This window comes from Mustela erminea, chromosome 11, assembly GCF_009829155.1.
Source record: "Mustela erminea isolate mMusErm1 chromosome 11, mMusErm1.Pri, whole genome shotgun sequence".
NCBI classification, from domain to species: domain Eukaryota; kingdom Metazoa; phylum Chordata; class Mammalia; order Carnivora; family Mustelidae; genus Mustela; species Mustela erminea.
This window is the reverse complement of record NC_045624.1, coordinates 53,367,311-53,388,675: the sequence shown is the minus strand read 5'-3', so window position 1 is coordinate 53,388,675 and position 21,365 is coordinate 53,367,311.

Below are 21,365 nucleotides of genomic sequence, written 5' to 3'. Positions count from 1 at the left end.
GAGCAGTAATAAAAGTGTGTAATCTAGGAGAAAAAGTTAATTTGTCAAACTTAGATAAGCATGATGTTTAGGTCCTATTTTTCAATTTTATAACTGTTTTATTGCAACAATATTTGTATTTAAGTCTTCATTTTAATGCCTTGTGGTGTTTTTTTATGCATGTCACTAAGTTGTCATCCCACATAAATTGATGTGCAGCATAGGGTATTAAATCTACATAATGATTTTAAAACAGAAATAGTTGATGGTAAAATGTAAATGTTTTACAAAAATTCCTTATAAAAAGTTTTGTAGTAACATTTCACTTGTAAATTTTTTTTGTAAAAAAAAAAAAAAAGAAAAAAAAGAAAAAGAAAAAGATGAATCCAGAAAAAACCTGTTTCCCATATCCTAGAATTTAGACAATTATTCTGCCAGCAAAGCCTCTGGGGCTGTAATTGACATTTTTACAGTGCTGATTTGTATAAAATTTGTTTTTTGTGGATTTGGAAATAAAATCATGTACAAGTTGTTGCCTGCAATAACAATTGCAAGTAACTATTAAAAATTCCCTTGAGTTTAACATGTTTCTTCATTTAATTATGTATACTATAAAGCAGCAATAAATTATTTGAAGTATCAATCTTCTTATCACGATGAACACTAGGAAGTAAATGCTTCTCACTAGAAAACGTATTGGCAACTCTTCATAATTCCTGGTATTAAGATCTGGTCACCATTTCTCTGAACATACTGCCAAAGAACACCAATGCAGATTTCGTGTTAATTTGTAGCCATTGCTCTAGACATTTATGGAAATTAAAATTTGATTTAGGGACATTTTTTACTTAAATATTTTTAAGCAATAAATGTTAGGAAATTGTAGGAAGAGCTAAAAATGAAAAGATAATTAAAATATTATTTAGGCTCACAGAAACACTAAGAAGCAGAGTGTACCACATAAATGCCACAAAAATCTGAAAGCAAAAGCTGTTGTCTTTTCCTCAGGGGAGAGCCCAGCAAATCTCATGAAGAACCTTGCTAACATAGTGAATACATTACTGTAACAAGTTCATTTATCAGATTTCCAAGCCCAGGCCAGATTAGATGATACAGCCACATGAGGGGCTGGGGATGTTAGGCAGCAGGGGAAGTACCCCGACTCACAGAAGACCCCACAAATAATCTTTTTTACATTTCTAGTAATTGAGAGCTAAATAGTGTATGGGGAGATTGCCTTGTACAGGAAAGCCCTAAGGTAATGGTATGTTTATGTCACAACTTCGTATAGTGTAGTATGTACTCATAACAATGACTGAATCAACTTAAATGTATGCTGTTCTTCCAAACAATACCAGTAAGAAATTTTTCAAAAAATTTGTATCAAAATGAAAGATGATCAAATTACCAGAAAAGTTCACATTTGGAAGCTAGGATAATACTACATAAAAGAGGTGATAATGGAGAGAGATAAAATTTTACTGTTTTTTTTTTAAATTATTAATATATTACTGGTTTGATTCTTGGGCCTTCTAGGAACTTCAACCATATAACTATGAACAAGACTGAACAGCAGAAAAGACCACGAAGTAATGCTTTTTACTTTCCTAGATTGTGGACATGAAACCATTGGTATTATAAGCTGGGAAAGTGGAAGCAGTGCTAAGAACAAGACTGTACTATAATATGGTATGATTCACAGTGCTGTTGGTGAGGATAACCTCAAGGCAGGGAAAAGATAGTATCATTTGCTTAGTATATTTAAAAATTCAGATGCTTAAGGCGTGCAGGACTTAAGGTGTGTGCAAGAAACACAAAGGAGTTTGAGAGCTAAATAGTGTATTCCTGAATACATGAATCGTGGTAACTGTCTTAATTGCCCAAGCAATAATATCTGTTTAATATACACACAACCAACTTGAAATTGTGTAGCAGGGTTTTAGAGGTATGTATTTTCATTCTTTTCAGATTTGCTAACTAACATCTTCGGCCATGTTCTCCTAGTAGCAGGTGGCAATGAAGTAATTATTTCTGGATACCTACAAGTAATCTCAAGTACAAATAAAAGGAGAGGGGAAGAGAGCAAAGAAGATAGATCTTGTAAACCTCTATTTTTGTCTAAGGTAATAGTTTGGATAAGGCTTGGATAATTTTTCCTGAAAGAAAAAGTATTCCAATTAATCAGGTTACTAGATTTCAGAATTTTAATAATACTCACAAGTTTTCATATATTTAAAAAATATGTATATATGCTGCTTGTAATACTCTGGCCCAGAAAAACAATTTGTGTATGCATGCACATATAGTCAACTATTTACAATAAGGTTTTGAATTAACAGTACATGTATTAGACCATACAGGCATAAAAATCTGTTCTTTTTAAACAGAAAAGCTGCCCACAATCAAGTGCAGATACTGAAGCCTTAAGTACATTGTACATTGCCTAGCTAAGTCAACCAGGAAAATTGGGTAACTGTCAACAAAATTTTCACATTAACTTATATATGAAATATTCTATAAAAAATACAGTAAAAAATTTTATTCAGGGAAACAATAGCTGCATTACCTGCAATTAACAATACTCCCTTTGTATAGCTGGCATTGTTTAAAATTTTTGTTCAATCAATGTAAACATAATTCATAGGGTTTTTTGTTCCCTATATCTATTTTAAGAGATTATTTATTTGAGAGTTGGGGCAGAGGGAGAGGGAGAGAAAAACTTAAGCAGACTCCACACTGAACATGGAGCCCAACCTGGGGTTTAGTCCCACAACCCTGAGAGAATGACCTGAGCCAACTGCTCCACCCAGGTGCCCCGATGTTCCCTATATTTTAATAAAAAATACATTTATATAGATATATATCATAATATTTGGATTGGATTAAGAAGTTAAAACTTAAGGAATGTCTGTGTGGCTTAGTCTGTTACGTGTCTGCCTTCAGCTCAAGTCATGAGCCCAAGGTCCTGGGATGGAGTCTGGCATCAGGCTCCCTGCTTAGCAGCAAGCCTGCTTCTCTGTCTGCCTGCTGCTCCCCCTGCTCTGCATACATGCTCACTCACTCTCTGACAAATAAATAAAATCTTTGAGGAAAAAAAAAGTGTTAAAACTTCAAAATACAACTTTTGTTTTTAAAGATGCTTTAGGAAAAACCATAAGAGATTATAGTGAGGCTTAAATGTATACATATTTAATGCTATATGAAGATTTGTACCAATAGTTTCCATGAAACTACCTTTTTTATTTCTGAACATTAATTTGCTGTAGGACTTAACAATAGCAAAGGCTAATAGGTTGAGTTTTGAGTCTTCACTCATCGAACACCTATTACCTACTTTGTGCCAGGCACTAATGCCAGTGGCAGAGAGAGACCGAGAAAGACCAGAAGCCCTATCACTGACCTCCTAGAGATCATACATATTCCAGAGTGGTAAGGGCGAGGGAGGACAGGAGGAATAAAGGTGAGGAGAGCTAAGGCTGCAGTTGTAATTAGGGTGATCAGGAAAGCCTTCCTGAAGTCATGTCGGAGCAAAATGGAGTGAGGAAGCGAGCCTTGCACAGGAGCATCTGAGAAGTTGGAGGAAGAGGACTCCAGCAGGAGGGATGAGCCCTAAGATTGGACTGTGGCTAAAGCATGATATCCAGAGGAGCCAGAAGGCAGCAGGAGATAAGACACAACAGTACAGCAGTGTCCTACACACTGGAGTGTGAAGACCTGTTGACAATCAAGTGAGTTGATCTCCCTGGTCCTAGCAAAGCTCTGTGACCCAGAGATCACAAACTAGGAGCCAGAGGAGTGTGGGCTTTGTTCCTGGTTTGGCCGCTTACTAGCCACACCACCTTGGGCAAATGAACCTTTCTACATCCCCTCTTCCTCCTTTGCACAATGGGGATAAATACCTCACAGATCTGTTAAAGGATCAAATAAGATAACTACCGAGCTCCTAAGACCATAGTGTTCAGTAGAAGTTATCGTTAATTATAAATTAATCCAAAAGGGAAGGGAAGGGACATGGAATATTTCTCAGTTGGACCAATGCTGAAAAGCTTTGGAAATGGATGATAATACATTGAAAAGTTAATTCTCAGTATCCCATAAAGGAAAGACGGAAAAAACTCATTGAGAATTTGGTTCAATCATATATTTTTCTCAAACTATCTGCTTATGAGCTAGTTTGGGATGCTCTATCTCAAAATTAGAGGATAGTCATGTTTCCTCAGTGTAAACAAAATTGAAGTTTCAAGTCATTTTTTTTCCTGTAATTTTAAGATTGATTTATTTATTTGAGATCGAAGGAGCCGGGGGGTGGGAGGGGCAGAGAGAGAGAGACGCAGACTCCCAGCTGAGCACAGAGCCTGATGTGAGGCTCCATCCCGTGACCCTGAGACTGTGACCTAAGCCGAATAACAGTTAGACACCCCTATTTTTTTTCCTAACTTTAAAATGTTAATTCTAACTACAATTTGCCTACCCCCAAAGTAATAGCAGACAACCAAACAAGTGAACAGAAACAGACCAATTAATGAAAAACAGAAACAGCTGCCCATGTATTCAATAACCTTTTTTTTGGACATGTTTGGAAAATGTTCTATATTTGAAATCATTCCCTATATTTATTAAATAGATGAAATGAATCCGAACTTAAAGGGCAAAAGTACTCCTGTGTTTTCAGCTGCCTACCAAATTCCAGCCACAAAAAGAAAATGTGCAATTTTGTGTCCAAAGGTTTTCTTACACTAGACAACCACTTTTCGGACTTTATTCAGAAAAAGAATAATAGGATGCTTTACATTTATGAGCTCCAAGCTACTTTCACCCAGCTGTCCAGATTATTCGTGGAATAAGATAGGATATAAATAAATAAATTGTCCAAACTGGCTTAGTGTCCTGCCAGGCTCAAGGGCACCTCGGGCTAGTTCCTGCTCTCCACTTCCCCTGCCTTGTCCTTTTACTCTCTTACCTTGACTTCAGATCCTGTTCTTAATTCTGACTTGCCCCTTCCATTCTCAAGCTGACTTTTGGAGATGCTTTTTCCCATCAGCCAATACTTTATTGAGTAACTCTTGTATGCCAGGTTCAGGCACAAAGGGTGCTATTCCTCTTTTCTGCACTAACCCTGATTCCTTGGATCTGTACCTCAGCTAGATTTCTAGAGCACCTCAAGATCTTCTTGCCACAATCCTAGGGACCTGCTGGCCAGCAGTTGCAGAGATGGGAGTATATTAAAATAGTCTGCATCTGCAGAGAGGAGCCAAGGCTTAGATCATGTTAGGCTAAGTTAAGATGAACAGGTTTCATGTCACAGTCAGCCAAGAAACCAGACCCTGGAAGCAAAGATCAGAAAAACAGCAAATTACAGGGAAGAGGAGGAAATTAAATGTAAGCAGTTGTCTCAGTCACCCATTCGTCTTTGAATCATGCATTTCTGGATGGTTGGCTTGGCTCAAATTGTGTTATTTATTATCTTGCTCTGAAATGTGATGTAATAAATATTTTATTGATAGTAGTAGTATTTTTGAGATGTGGGAGCCATAATAAAGGTTATATCTTCTGGTAAAATCATTTCTAGCTTGAATTTTATGCTAGAATTAAATTTTATGCTAGAATTAAATACATCAGTAATTCATTGTGCTATGGAGAGGGTATCATGGCTTCCAAGAGTTTGGTCACCCTAACAAGTTTGGAAAACACTGTTGAGAAAAGTAATTTAAAGGCAAACAATAAGTTAACTGGAAAAAATATTCCAGCTCAGTTCAGTATTGTGAATGGTTACAACTTTTTTTTTTTTTAAAGATTTTTTATTTATTTATTTGAGAGAGAGAGAGAGCATGAGAGGGGAGAAGGTCAGAGGGAGAAGCAGACTCCCCATGGAGCTGAGAGCCCAATGTGGGACTCGATCCCAGGACTCCGGGATCATGACCTGAGCCGAAGGCAGTCGCTTAACCAACTGAGCCACCCAGGCGTCCCTTACAACTTTAACTTAACTATTTGACATCTTTGAAGCTCTCTGTATATCAGCTGCTTCTTTGTCAAATATAGATATGTATATATGAAATGTGTGTGTGTGCATGTTTCTTGAAGCATCATGTCTCTTTCCAAATACAGTCAGAAGTCAAAAGTAAATTTACTAGTTATTGTGGTTTTGTATTATAGTTGCTTCTTCTCGCTTTCTATAATTATGTGGACAACAAGATTGTGAGAAAAATAAGCCCTATTGTGATGATAATATCTAACCTTATTTTAATCCTCATTTTTGTGGAATAAATTATGACTAGAAAGGGGTTTGGGGACCTATGGAAAGAGCCTCAGTTCTTTTTTTTTTTTTTTTAAAGATTTTATTTATTTATTTGACAGAGATCACAAGTAGGCAGAGAGGCAGCTAGAGAGAGGGGGAAGAAGCAGGCTCCCTGCTGAGTGGAGAGCCTGATGTGGGGCTCGATCCCAGCACCCTGGGATCATGACCTGAGCTGAAGGCAGAGGCTTTAACCCACTGAGCCACCCAGGCGCCCCAAGAGCCTCAGTTCTTGATATGTTTTTTTGTTTGTTTTGTTTTTCAGAACACCTGGGATGCCAGTTTGCATTAAAAGTCTTCGTAAGTATATCCACTAAGTCCTTTCATTTTACTTTTTATTCTTGCATCAAATTGTAAAAGTAGACTTTGACATAAAAAAAAGGAGAAGGGAGCATCTGGCCAACTCATTCAATGGAGTGTGCAACTCTTAATCTTACGATTGTGGGTTCAAGCCCCACATTGGATATAGAGATTACTTAGGGATAAAATCCATTTAAAAGGCAGGGGAGGGCAAACCTACCTAAAGATTTTTTATTAAATTGGTCATTTTGCAGATATAAAATATATTTTCTGTATTTTTAGGGGAAATGTTACCTTATTTATAAAATGTTTAGAAAATATTTATTTTCCTTTAAGTATTATCATTATTTAATAAAATCCATGATCTTGAAAAATTCTTGAAGGAATTACTGGTATGAGAAAAGAGCAGAGAATCATCAAAGAATATATTTAAAGAAATTATTTGTCTTCAGTTTATGCTTCACATTCTAAGAGAAACGCTGGTCAGATTTATGATTTAAATACTTAAGTCTCTTATTTAGAAAAATATGTTTTTTAACTCTGGCTTTGTTCAGAATACTTCCAAAACAATTATGATCTGTAAAAACATCAAGTAACCCTCCTGCTTTAATTTTTTGTAGCTGAGCTATAACGACCTAAAAGACATCCAGCTCATGAATCCTGAGGACAGTGCTTTGTTTTGAGGAATCTACAACATCCAATCAAAATTCAGACATATTTAGATGTCAGACTAAGAGTTTTTACCATGTTCCAAGTTCAGTACATTCCTCTTAGGCAAAAATATAAAAGTAATTACTGGTTCTCGTTGCCGTAGATACAGGTTTGATAATCAAAGTATTAATAACAGTCATGGCACAGCATGCCTCCGTCAGAAAAGATACTAGACATAGTAATGGAGGAAGGTCCCAGAGTCCCTCCTACCCCTCCATCCCCACACACCCCTACCCAACCCCTTGTGCCAGGCAGTACTCTTCAGTTCTGGATCCTAGGGAGGTCATGGGATGGTAAGAGAGGGATTAGGAACCACAGTGCCCATATACTTCTTGGTATGCAATCATCTCAATATCTTAATAACCATTATGCTATACTGCTGAATATGAGCCAGGGACAGTGCATTGATACTCTGACCTATAAATATATGGATAGAAAACCCTGTCCCAAAGTTATCCTTTTAATTGCTGAATTCAAGAAAAAGCTCAGGCAGTTACATAAGCATTTTACTAAGACACACAAAAATCAAAAGAAAAATGCAAGTGGAAAAGCCATTTCACTTAAAGATGAGACTGATTTAAAAACTTGCTGGAATATTCGTGTAAGTCCAGTTTCAGGGGGTTATGATAACTTAAATAATTTAAAAAGCAAGTCAGAGAAAGGGCTTGTTATAGCAACAAAGGTGATTGCTTCCTAAACTTTATTTTCACTGGTTTTTAAAAGCCTGTTAACTATATTTATTGAATCTGAGACACAATTGATTATTTTACGTTTATTAATTTATATATTACAAAAAATGTTTGCCAATAACACTACAATACAATGCTTTAATGTTACTTAGAAGTTTTATTTTACACTTATGAAAGAGCTCTAATAGACTATTAAAAGACAGATATTTTCTCATATATCACTCCTGTGCATACTTTAAGAATCCCCGTGAGGGGCTCCTGGCTGGCTGTGTCTGTGGAGCATGTGACTCTTGTTCTTGGGGTTTTGAATTTGAGCCTCACATTGGGCATAGAAATTACTTTAAAAAAGAAGATCTTTAAAAAAAATAAAGTATCTAAAGAGAAGTTTCTTCATATGCAGTGACTCACTTTTCAATCATGTTTGTGCCCAAGAGTAGTAGTTTTAAACTATAAATTCTTTGATATTCCTTCCTTCAATGAGTGAAGCCTAATTCCCTCCCTTGAGTGTCGGCTTGACTTTGTGACTTGCTTCTAATGAACAGAATAAAGTGGATGTCATGGTGTGGGACTCAAGCCTGGGATACAGAAAGTCACTGTGGCTTCCTTCTTAGTTCTTCTCTTGGATTATTCTATTCACTTCAGAGGAAACCAGCTGCCATGTTGTAAGCAGTCCTAGGGAGGGGCTCACACGGTAAGGAACTGAGACCTCCGACAGCCGCCACATACGTGAGCTTGAAGTGGATCTTCCAGCCCAGTCAAGCATTCAGATGACTACGGCTCCCAACGTCACTGTGACTGCAACCTCATGAGGGACTCTGAGCCACAGCACCCAGCTAAATGCCTTTCAGATTCTTGACCAACAGGAACTGTGTGAGCTAACAAAATGTCTGTTTTTTCAGGCTGCTACATTTGGGGAGTTGTTTTGCAGCAATAGATACCTAAGACACCAGGAGTCATGAATTTTCAACCAATATCACTTTCTGTGACATTAACAGCATTACTGATGCAGCATTTATAAAAGAATGCTTCACTTTTATTCTCCAGGAATTTCTCTGCAAGCTTTGCTGTAGATGTGTGGTGGGGACACTGATAACAGACACAGTTCTGTCAGTCCTCAAATGTAAGACATACCTCAATCTCAGAGATGTGAAAATATGTGCACCACACAATTGATGAAATATACTTTCAACTATATTTGTGATTTCCCTTCTGCTCTCACCCACCCTCTTTCTTCTCAAAGCCCTTGTTTTGATCTTGCCAGAGGCAGTTTTATTGACCATTTCAGGAGAAGAGTACTGAGCGTCGCGGTGGGGGGATTGCTGTATTTGCACTGTTGTTTACATGGGAAATGAGAGGCTTGGGTGGCTGAGAAAGGGGCTGCTGGTGTGAACTGAAGAATGCTTTATGAACTCTATCCTGTCACAGCCCAAGCAACCCTTGGAGAGTCACAGAGGATGTGACTCCTCTTTTTGTAGGAGGCAGGAATTGCTGGGAAAGTGGTAGGGGCTTTTTGGTGCTGGCAAAGTTTGGGCATAAAAAGAGAGCATGACCATTCTTGGAGATTCAAGAATATTCTAGTTTTATGAGGATTTCTATCTCCTGGAAAAATTCACTACCAGCCTATTAGGAATGTAAATGTATATTTAGGAAGAAAAGCAAATAATTGCTTACTGGTTTAGAAAAATAACCTTAGCAACATTATAGGGGGCACATCAGCAGTGTAAATATGAAAGGAAAAAGGAGATTTATCTGACCTAAGCACATTGCTCTCCTCCTTAAATCTCTCTGCACTAATTAGGATATCATATATGAGAGGGCTTTGTAAACTGTTGAGTGCTAAACTTGAGCATAAGGCTTAATTACATACGTGTCTGCTGCCTCCAGGCTGGGAGGGATCACTAATCTTCATTTAATTCCCACCTGCACCCTGAGCTGAGCACTTTCTCTAGGCTTTCTCCTTATTTCTGATCTCAAGGAAAGGTTTAACAAACAGTAATAGAAATAATAATGTTTAAGGTGATTCAGAAGATATTCTAAAATAATTATGTTTATACCCCCTACAACTTGACTACCTTTCATATTCTTTTGATGAATTTATTTAATCTCTAAATCTTCCTCCTCTGGAACTTGTGCTCCTAACTTAAAGCTGCTTTCTTGTTCTGATCACCTGTAATTTAATTAATCTCTTTTTACAGGTTTATTTTTTTCTTCTTCAAAGACTCTGACTTTTTTCTGGCTAAAATTTCTTAGAAAACAGAAGTGCTTCCTTTGCTGACATTTTTTTGAAGGGCCTGTTTCAAGTCAACAAATATTTGAACAATAGTAATGCTAGAAGGTCTATCCTAGATGCTGTAGGGGATAAATAAATTAATAAATGGTCCCGTCCCTGATAGTTCCTGTCCTCAAAGGGCTTAGTTGCCAATAAGAAAAAAAATAAGAAATCTCCACCAGTAACTGTAATGTCGAGTGGAGTGCATGACCACTGGAACAGGAAGAGATTATACCAAGTACAGGGTGAGGATTTCCTCTTCTGAGTCTGATGGTTGTTTGCATCCTCACTTGCTTTTGTCAGTCATTTCCAGTACAACTCAGTATTTTCTAAGTATTATGAAATTATTCTTTCTGTAAATCCTTTCGTTTTCTACTGTATTTACACCGTTAGCTCTTACATTCAGGCTTATATTCTGGAAAGCTGACTTAAGTTGCTGTTGTTTTAAATTAAACCCAACAGTGGTTAAGAAAACGGAACTAAACTATTGCTTTAGATCTGCTTTGAATGATTTGACCTTAGGGGTTTCCATTCCTGTCTGATTTGCATATGTCTCTTCGCTGGCGTTTCCACCCTCTCCACGTTACATATATTAGGGCTGAGACAGCAGCTCCCTGTTATAGTTGTCTTTCTCCAACTTTTTTTAATGTCATGATGTCTCTGAAAATCCAGGTAATAAATTTCCTCAAATCGCATGGTTTTCTCAGTTTTACCCTGTTTTTCTTTTCTTCCAAAATCTTAAGATGGCCTCAGTCAAGGGATTCTCTAAGAATAAATTTCCTTAAATGTGTAGCTACACTTAAAGAAAGAATAAGGTGACAACGTCTTTGTGATTCATGGGAAACTGTGTTAGCGTAGGGTCGTATTTTCGATGATGTTTTAGATTATCAGTGGCTTCTGAGGAAAAAACACCTTCAATATGTCTCTTGGTTAACAACCAAATGGACACTTACTTGTTCCCATTTTCCTCACCAGCAGAACCCAGATTTTGCTCAGGCTCCTCCTAGTGGTCATGTCTTTAAGAGGAGGCTGGAGGTGGATCTTAATGAGCTAAACAGAGGAGTTCTCGTGTCCTTTGACAAGTACAGCATTTAGACGTGGGCATGAGATGTAATTCGAGCTGATTTGATGTAAGGGGAAGTAAAGTTTTCTCCATTCAGAAATGAGGATATTCCCGGGCACCTGGGTAGCTCAGGGGGTTAAGCCTCTGCCTTCGGCTCAGGGTCTTGGGATTGAGCCTGACATCCTGCTCTCTGTTCTTCCCCCCCTCTCTCTGCCTGCCTCTCTGCCTACTTGTGATCTCTGTCAAATAAATAAATAAGATCTTTAAAAAAAAAGTGAGAAATGAGGATGTTCTCTTTTCTTCCCTTTGGACATTGTCACCTACACGCAGCACTTAAAAGCACAGTTTCCACTGAACAGCCATGATACAAAGAATCACTGACCTACTGGAGACCACAGAAAAGAGAGATGAACAGTCTCATCCCGGAGTCACTGAACTAACGAACCAATGACCTCACTACAGTGAGACTTCTGTGAGGTTATAAATGTCCTCATTCGATGCCACTATCAGTTGGGGTTTTGGTGAGCTGGAGTTAGAAGTGAAGCATCCTTCTGATGTTCCTTGTGATGAGATTGTTAAGTTATTTTTCATTTTCACTGTTGCTCTCCTCCACTCTTCTCCTCAAGGCACTCCTTCCTCCTTCATTTGTTGGGTATCCTCCTGCTGTTTTAAATACTCTATTCATTACACTTGAAAAAAGTTGTGAAATTGGATCACTTACCCTCACAGAATAATTGTGATTGGAGCAAACGGGTTGAAGGGATTTCGGGCATTTGCAAACAGTAGAGGAGACCTTTTAAGGAAACTGAAAACAGTCATATACTATTACTTATGAGGCTGGTCCTGAAGGCTAAGTTTGAATTCATCCTTGGTGGTATTTAGCAGAAATCCCACTTTCCCAGAGGAGAAATTGAGTATTTACACACTCTAGGCAAGTTACCCACCCTTCTCCCTGTCAGAATCCATTGTTTCTATCACGTTTTTACTGCCCCTTCACCCCTCATTTCTCTCCTTACTCGGCGTAGGTACCACAGTAAAGTATTTTTTCCAGCTTTGTTGACAGGTAACATTGCGTAGTTTTAAGACGTACAATGTCATGATGTGATACATGTATAGATTGTGAAATGATTACCGCAACAAGGTTAGTTAACACCTCCATCATCTCACATAAGTACCTTTTTTGTTGTTGTTTTAGGTGTGGTGAGAACATGTAAGATCTCTCTTAGCCACTTCCAGGATTACAATACAGTTTTGTTAACCATGCTCCTTCCGCCACTCTTCAGAACTCATTCATCCTGTAAGAGTGGGAATTTACACCCTTTGACCATATCTCGTCATTTCTCCCAACCCCCAGCCCTGGTAATCACTATTCTCCTCCTTGTTTCTATGGGTTCAGCATTTTTGGATTCTACATTCAAATGGTATTATACCGTATGTATCTTTCTCTGACTGACTAACTTGCACTCTGCATAATGCCCTCAAGGTCTATTCATGTCTCAGAAGTCAGGATTTCCTTCCCCATATGTGTGTGTATATAAATATACAGATAAATCTCAAATTTTTTTCTATCCACAGATGGACACTGAGATTGTCTCCATGTCTTGGCTACCATGAATAATGCCTCACTGCTCATGGGGGTGCAGATGTCTCTTCAAGATAGTGAGACGGTGCTTGCATTTCCTTCAGATACATACCCAGAAGTAGGATTTCAGGATCATATGCTGGTTCTATTTTTAATTTTCTGAGGAACTTCCATACTTTTTCCATAGTGGCTACATCAATTTACATTCCCACCAGCAGTGCCCAAGGATTCTCTTTCCTGCACCTTCTCCCCAATACTTGTTATCTTCTTCCTTTTTTTTTTTTTTTCTTTACAATAGACTTTTTAACAGGTGTAAGGTGATACTGCATTTGGAGTAAAATAGTAATGGCTAATTTCTGTATACCCTCAACTCCCCTGCCCCAATCTCCCTTCATCAAACTACCCTGGCAAAAAGCAACCGATTAAGAGTAAATCCAGCCAATTTAGCTTCAAAAACCATGTAGCTGAAAACGGCTGAAGAACAACACCCAAATTCATACCAGTTAAACTCAAGTAGGCCTTTAGTGCTGCTCTCCAAACCTACTATTTCTTCTATAGTTTATTCACTTTTCCAGTCTCCCAAGCCACTTTCACACATTCACTGGTCTCAAACCTTGAACCCCTCCTCCCTATTTGGCATTCTCCAATGACAGCTTTGCTCCTACTTCATCAGAAGATAGGCACAATCAATGTCCATCTATAAATTTCCATCCCTATATGTATTAAGCTTCTTCTGCCTCTTCTTCTGCTGTTAATGAAATCTTTGTGTTCCTATTTAAGGCAAACCCCTATTTAAAGCTATATTCCTTCCTCTTCCTACCTGCACAAAGATGGCAACCTCTTCCCTTTCTCTCCAGTGTCAGCAAACTTTCCCTTTCTATTAAACTATTCCTATCAGAAAAAAAATGCATTGATATATTTAGAAAATAAGAAAATATCTAGAAAAAGAAAACTCTTCCCACACCTACTTCCTACTCCATTTCTCTGCTCCTCCTAAACAGAGTTTTCCATACCCACTGTCCAAATGTTCTTCTTCCATTCTCTTTTAAACTCATTCCAACCAGGTTTTGGACTTCACCACTCTTTGACAAGCCTCTTTTCGATGTCGTTAATGACCTTTTGTGTGACTAAGTCCTACAGCTGATTTTCAGTCTTCACTTCCACCTCTCAGAAGCATTTTGTACAGTTGGCTATACTCCTTTTCTGGAAACATATTCTTTTCTGTCTTGGCTCCTAGAACTCTGCTTCCCCTTGATTTCCCTCCTACATAATTAGATTCTCCTTATTCTTCTTTGCTGATTCCTCCTCAGTCCCAGGGTTTGGTCCTCAGATAACCCCAGGTGAGCTCCTCTAGTCTCATAAATTTATTTCTTTTTCAATGAATTGTTTATTTTAGAGAGAAAGAGAGCAGGAGAGTGAATGGGGGAGGGACAGAGGAAGAGAATCTGAAGCAGATTCCCTGCTGAGCTTGGAGCCCTACCCTGGGGCTCAATCCCATGACCCTGAGATCATGACATAAGCCTTAACCAAGAGTTGGACACTAAACGGACTGAGCCACCCAGGTTCCTCTAGTCTCATAACTTTAAATATTACCTCTATGCTGATGATTCTAAAGTTTATTTCTCTAGCTTCACCTCTCCCCCGAACCTAGACTGTATATCCAACTGACATTTCAGTATCTCAAGCTGGACATTTATTAGATATCTCACATTTAACATGTCTAAAACTAGTCTCTTGGTTTCCTTCCTCAAATATTTTTATCTCCATGAGCCTTTATTTCAGCACATCTCAAAGACACCTCTCATCTTATCAGGAAGAAAGAAAATTCTTTTAATTTTTTTCTATAAAATTAATCCATAATTATTTTCTATAAAAAATTAATTAATCCATAATTATTAATCCATAATTATTTTCTATAATTTTTAAATAATTTTTTAATAATTATTTTATATTTATTTTTCCACATCCAAACTTTCAACAAATCCTGTTGGCTTTACCTTGAAAAAATATTCAAAATCTAACCACTTCTCAGAACTTCTTACCACTTCCACTACTAAATATCACCATCAATATCCTTCATCTGGATTATTGTTATAATCCTTGATTTTTTTAAAAAAGAGTTTATTTATTTATTTGCGAGAGAGAGAGAGAGAAAGCTTCAGAAGGGGGAGGGTCTGAGGGAGAAGCAGACTCCCTGCTGAGCAGGGAGCCTGATGCAGGACTTGATGCGGGGACTCCAAGATCATGACCTGAGCTGAAGGCAGTCCCTTAACCAACTGAGCCACCCAGGTGCCCCTATAATCTTTGATTCTTTACAATATCCCTCATCTGGATTATTGCTATAAGCCTTGATTTCTTATTATATGGTCACAGCAAACAGCTAGAATCATCCTTTTATTTTTTTAAGATTTTATTTATTCATCAGAGACACAGAGAGAGGGAGACAGAGGCAGAGGGAGAAGCAGACTCCCCACTGAGCAAGGAGCCTGATGCAGGACTCGATCCCAGAATCCCGGCATCATGACCTGAGACCAAGGGAGACACTTAACTGATTAAGCCACCCAGGCATCCTAAGATCATCCTTTTATAGCTTTAGATCATGTTACTCTTTTGCTTAAAGAGCCCTGACTCTCATCTGCACAAATTAGAATATAGGCTAAAATGTTTTAAGAGAGACCCAAAATACAGTTAAAAAAAAAAAAAGACTGCCCTTCTTTTTTTTTTTTACCCATTGTTAATATTTATTATTTGAGGAGATTATATTAAATTAGAGTTTTCAGGGTTGAGTATTTTTTTTAATCTTTTTTTTTTAATTTTTTATTTTTTATAAACATATTTTTATCCCCAGGGGTATAGGTCTGTGAATCGCCAGGTTTACACACTTCACAGCACTCACCAAAGCACATACCCTCCCCAATGTCCATAACCCCACCCCCTTCTCCCAACGCCCCTCCCCCCAGCAACCCTCAGTTTGTTTCGTGAGATTAAGAGTCACTTATGGTTTGTCTCCCTCCCAATCCCATCTTGTTTCATTGATTCTTCTCCTACCCACTTAAGCCCCCATGTTGCATCACCACATCCTCATATCAGGGAGATCATATGATAGTTGTCTTTCTCTGCTTGACTTATTTCGCTAAGCATGATACACTCTAGTTCCATCCATGTTGTCGCAAATGGCAAGATTTCATTTCTTTTGATGGCTGCATAGTATTCCATTGTGTATATATACCCTATCTTCTTTATCCATTCATCTGTTGATGGATATCTAGGTTCTTTCCATAGTTTGGCTATTGTGGACATTGCTGCACGTGAAGCAAACATTCGGGTGCACGTGCCCCTTTGGATCACTACGTTTGTATCCTTAGGGTAAATACCCAGTAGTGCAATTGCTGGGTCATAGGGCAGTTCTATTTTCAACATTTTGAGGAACCTCCATGCTGTTTTCCACAGTGGCTGCACCAGCTTGCATTCCCACCAACAGTGTAGGAGGGTTCCCCTTTCTCTGCATCCTCGCCAGCATCTGTCATTTCCTGACTTGTTGATTTTAGCCATTCTGACTGGTGTGAGGTGATATCTCACTGTGGTTTTGATTTGTATTTCCCTGATGCCAAGTGATATGGAGCACTTTTTCATGTGTCTGTTGGCCATCTGGATGTCTTCTTTGCAGAAATGTCTGTTCATGTCCTCTGCCCATTTCTTGATTGGATTATTTGTTCTTGGGGTGTTGAGTTTGCTAAGTTCTTTATAGATTTTGGACACTAGTCCTTTATCTGATAGGTCGTTTGCAAATATCTTCTCCCATTCTGCCAGTTGTCTTTTGATTTTGTTAACTGTTTCCTTTGCTGTGCAAAAGCTTTTGATCTTGATGAAATCCCAATAGTTCATTTTTGCCCTTGCTTCCCTTGCCTTTGGCAATGTTCCTAGGAAGATTTTGCTGCAGCTGAGGTCGAAGAGGTTGCTGTCTGTGTTCTCCTCAAGGATTTTGATGGATTCCTTTCGCACATTGAGGTCCTTCATCCATTTTGAGTCTATTTTCCTGTGTGGTGTAAGGAAATGGTCCAATTTCATTTTTCTGCATGTGGCTGTCCAATTTTCCCAACACCATTTATTGAAGAGGCTGTCTTTTTTCCACTGGACATTCTTTCCTGCTTTGTCAAAGATTAGTTGACCATAGAGTTGAGGGTCTATTTCTGGGCTCTCTATTCTGTTCCATTGATCTATGTGTCTGTTTTTGTGCCAGTACCATGCTGTCTTGATGATGACAGCTTTGTAATAGAGCTTGAAGTCTGGAATTGTGATGCCACCAACTTTGGCTTTCTTTTTCAATATCCCTTTGGCTATTCGAGGTCTTTCCTGGTTCCATATAAATTTTAGAATTATTTGTTCCATTTCTTTGAAAAAGATGGATGGTACTTTGATAGGAATTGCATTAAATATGTAGATTGCTTTAGGTAGCATAGACATTTTCACAATATTTATTCTTCCAATCCAGGAGCATGGAACATTTTTCCATTTCTTTGTGTCTTCCTCAATTTTTTTCATGAGTACTTTATAGTTTTCTGAGTATAGATTCTGTGCCTCTTTGGTTAGGATTATTCCTAGGTATCGTATGGTTTGGGGTGCAATTGTAAATGGGATTGACTCCTTAATTTCTCTTTCTTCTGTCTTGTTGTTGGTGTAGAGAAATGCAACTGATTTCTGTGCATTGATTTTATATCCTGACACTTGACTGAATTCCTGTACAAGTTCTTGCAGTTTTGGAGTGGATTCTTTTGGGTTTTCCAAATATAGTATCGTATCATCTGCAAAGAGTGATACTTTGACTTCTTCTTTGCCGATTTGGATGCCTTTAATTTCCTTTTGTTGTCTGATTGCTGAGGCTAGGACTTCTCGTACTATGTTGAATAGCAGTGGTGATAATGGACATCCCTGCTGTGTTCCTGACCTTAGCGGAAAAGCTTTCAGTTTTTCTCCTTTGAGAATGATATTTGCAGTGGGTTTTTCACAGATGGCTTTGATGATATTGAGGTATGTGCCCTCTATCCCTGCACTTTGAAGAGTTTTGATCAGGAAGGGATGCTTTACTTTGTCAAATGCTTTTTCAGCATCTATTGAGAGTATCATATGCTTCTTGTTCTTTCTTTTATTAAAGTGTTGTATCACATTGACTGATTTGCGGATGTTGAACCAACCTTGCAGCCCTGGAATAAATCCCACTTGGTCGTGGTGAATAATCCTTTTAATGTACTGTTGAATCCTATTGGCTAGTATTTTGGTGAGAATTTTCGCATCTCTGTTCATCAAGGATATTGGTCTATAGCTCTCTTTTTTGATGGGATCCTTGTCTGGTTTTGGGATCAAGGTGATGCTGGCCTCATAAAATGAGTTTGGAAGTTTGCCTTCCATTTCTATTTTGGAACAGTTTCAGGAGAATAGGAATTAGTTCTTCTTTAAATGTTTGGTAGAATTCCCCCGGGAAGCTGTCTGGCCCTGCGCTTTTGTTTGTTTGGGGATTTTTAATGACTGTTTCAATCTCCTTACTGGTTATGGGTCTGTTCAGGCTTTCTATTTCTTCCTGGTTCAGTTGTGGTAGTTTATATGTTTCTAGGAATGCATCCATTTCTTCCAGACTGTCAAATTTGTTGGCGTAGAGTTGCTCATAGTATGTTCTTATAATAGTTTGTATTTCTTTGGTGTTAGTTGTGATCTCTGCTCTTTCATTCATGATTTTATTTATTTGGGTCCTTTCTCTTTTCTTTTTGATAAGTCTGGCCAGGGGTTTATCAATTTTATTAATTCTTTCAAAGAACCAGCTCCTAGTTTCGTTGATTTGCTCTATTGTTTTTTTGGTTTCTATTTCATTGATTTCTGCTCTGATCTTTATGATTTCTCTTCTCCTGCTGGGCTTAGGGTTTCTTTCTTGTTCTTTCTCCAGCTCCTTTAGGTGTAGGGTTAGGTTGTGTACCTGAGACCTTTCTTGTTTCTTGAGAAAGGCTTGTACCACTATATATTTTCCTCTCAGGACTGCCTTTGTTGTGTCCCACAGATTTTGAACCATTGTATTTTCATTATCATTTGTTTCCATGATTTTTTTCTATTCTTCTTTAATTTCCTGGTTGACCCATTCATTCTTTAGAAGGATGCTGTTTAGTCTCCATGTATTTGGGTTCTTTCCAAACTTCCTCTTGTGGTTGAGTTCTAGCTTCAGAGCATTGTGGTCTGAAAATATGCAGGGAATGATCCCAATCTTTTGATACCGGTTGAGTCCTGATTTAGGACCGAGGATGTGATCTATTCTGGAGAATGTTCCATGTGCGCTAGAGAAGAATGTGTATTCTGTTGCTTTGGGATGAAATGTTCTGAATATATCTGTGATGTCCATCTGGTCCAGTGTGTCGTTTAAGACCTTTATTTCCTTGCTGATCTTTTGCTTGGATGATCTGTCCATTTCAGTGAGGGGAGTGTTAAAGTCCCCTACTATTATTGTATTATTGTTGATGTGTTTCTTTGATTTTGTTATTAATTGGTTTATATAGTTGGCTGCTCCCACGTTGGGGGCATAGATATTTAAAATTGTTAGATCTTTTTGTTGGACAGACCCTTTGAGTATGATATAGTGTCCTTCCTCATCTCTTATTATAGTCTTTGGCTTAAAATCTAATTGATCTGATATAAGGATTGCCACTCTTGCTTTCTTCTGATGTCCATTAGCATGGTAAATTGTTTTCCACCCCCTCACTTTAAATCTGGAGGTATCTTCGGGCTTAAAATGAGTTTCTTGGAGGCAACATATAGATGGGTTTTGTTTTTTTATCCATTCTGATACCCTGTGTCTTTTGATTGGGGCATTTAGCCCATTAACATTCAGGGTAACTATTGAGAGATATGAATTTAGTGCCATTGTATTGCCTGTAAGGTGACTGTTACTGTATATTGTCTCTGTTTCTTACTGATCTACCACTTGTAGACTCTCTCTTTGCTTAGAGGACCCCTTTCAATATTTCCTGTAAAGCTGTTTGGTGTTTGCAAATTCTTTCAGTTTTTATTTGTCCTGGAAGCTTTTAATCTCTCCTTCTGTTTTCAATGATAGCCTAGCTGGATATAGTATTCTTGGCTGCACGTTTTTCTCGTTTAGTGCTCTGAAAATATCATGCCAGCTCTTTCTGGCCTGCCAGGTCTCTGTGGATAAGTCAGCTGCCAATCTAATATTTTTACCATTGTATGTTATAGACTTCTTTTCCCGGGCTGCTTTCAGGATTTTCTCTTTGTCACTAAGACTTGTAAATTTTACTATTAGGTGACGGGGTGTGGGCCTATTCTTATTGATTTTGAGGGGCGTTCTCTGAACCTCCTGAATTTTGATGCTCATTCCCTTTGCCATATTGGGGAGATTCTCCCCAATAATTCTCTCCAGTATACCTTCTGCTCCCCTCTCTCTTTCTTCTTCTTCTGGAATCCCAATTATTCTAATGTTGTTTCATCTTATGGTGTCACTTATCTCTCGAATTCTCCCCTCGTGGTCCAGTAGCTGTTTGCCCCTCTTTGGTCAGCTTCTTTATTCTCTGTCATTTGGTCTTCTAATCACTAATTCTTTCTTCTGCCTCATTTATCCTAGCAGTGAGAGCCTCCATTTTTTATTGCATCTCATTAATAGCTTTTTTAATTTCAACTTGGTTAGATTTTAGTTCTTTTATTTCTCCAGAACGGGCTTTTATATCTCCCGAGAGGGTTTCTCTAATATCTTCCATGCCTTTTTCGAGCCCGGCTAGAACCTAGATCTGACATATTACCAATGTCTGTATTGATTAGGTCCCTAGCCTTCGGTACTGCCTCTTGTTCTTTTTTTTTTTGTGGTGAATTTTTCCGCCTTGTCATTTTGTCCAGATAAGAGTATATGAAGGAGCAGTAAAATACTAAAAGGGTGGCAACAACCCCAGGAAAATATGCTTTAACCAAATCAGAAGAGATCCCAAATTGTGAGGGGGGAGAAAGGGGATAAAAAGAGGTTCAAAAAGAAAGAAAGAAAAAAAAGAGAAAAAAAATAAAAGAAAAGAATTTAAAAAAAGAAAACGAATAAAGAAAAATATAAAAAGAAAATATATATATATTGGATAAACTAGTTTAAAAACATTAAAAAATAAAAGGGTAAAAGTTAAAAAAAATTTTAGCAGAAGAAGAGAAAAAAAATGAAAAAGAAAAAAATTAAATTAACTGCAAGACTGAAAAAATCACAGGGAGAAAGCCATGAGTTCTGTGCTTTGCTTTCTCCTCCTCTGGAATTCTGCTGCTCTCCTTGGTATTGAAACCGCACTCCTTGGTGGGTGAACTTGGTCTTGGCTGGATTTCTTGTTGATCTTCCGGGGGAGGGGCCTGGTGTAGAGATTTTCAAGTCTCTTTGCCCCAGGCAGAATTGCACTGCCCTTACCAGGGGCTGGGCTGAGTAATCCACTCGGGTTTGCTTTCAGAAGCTTTTGTTCCTG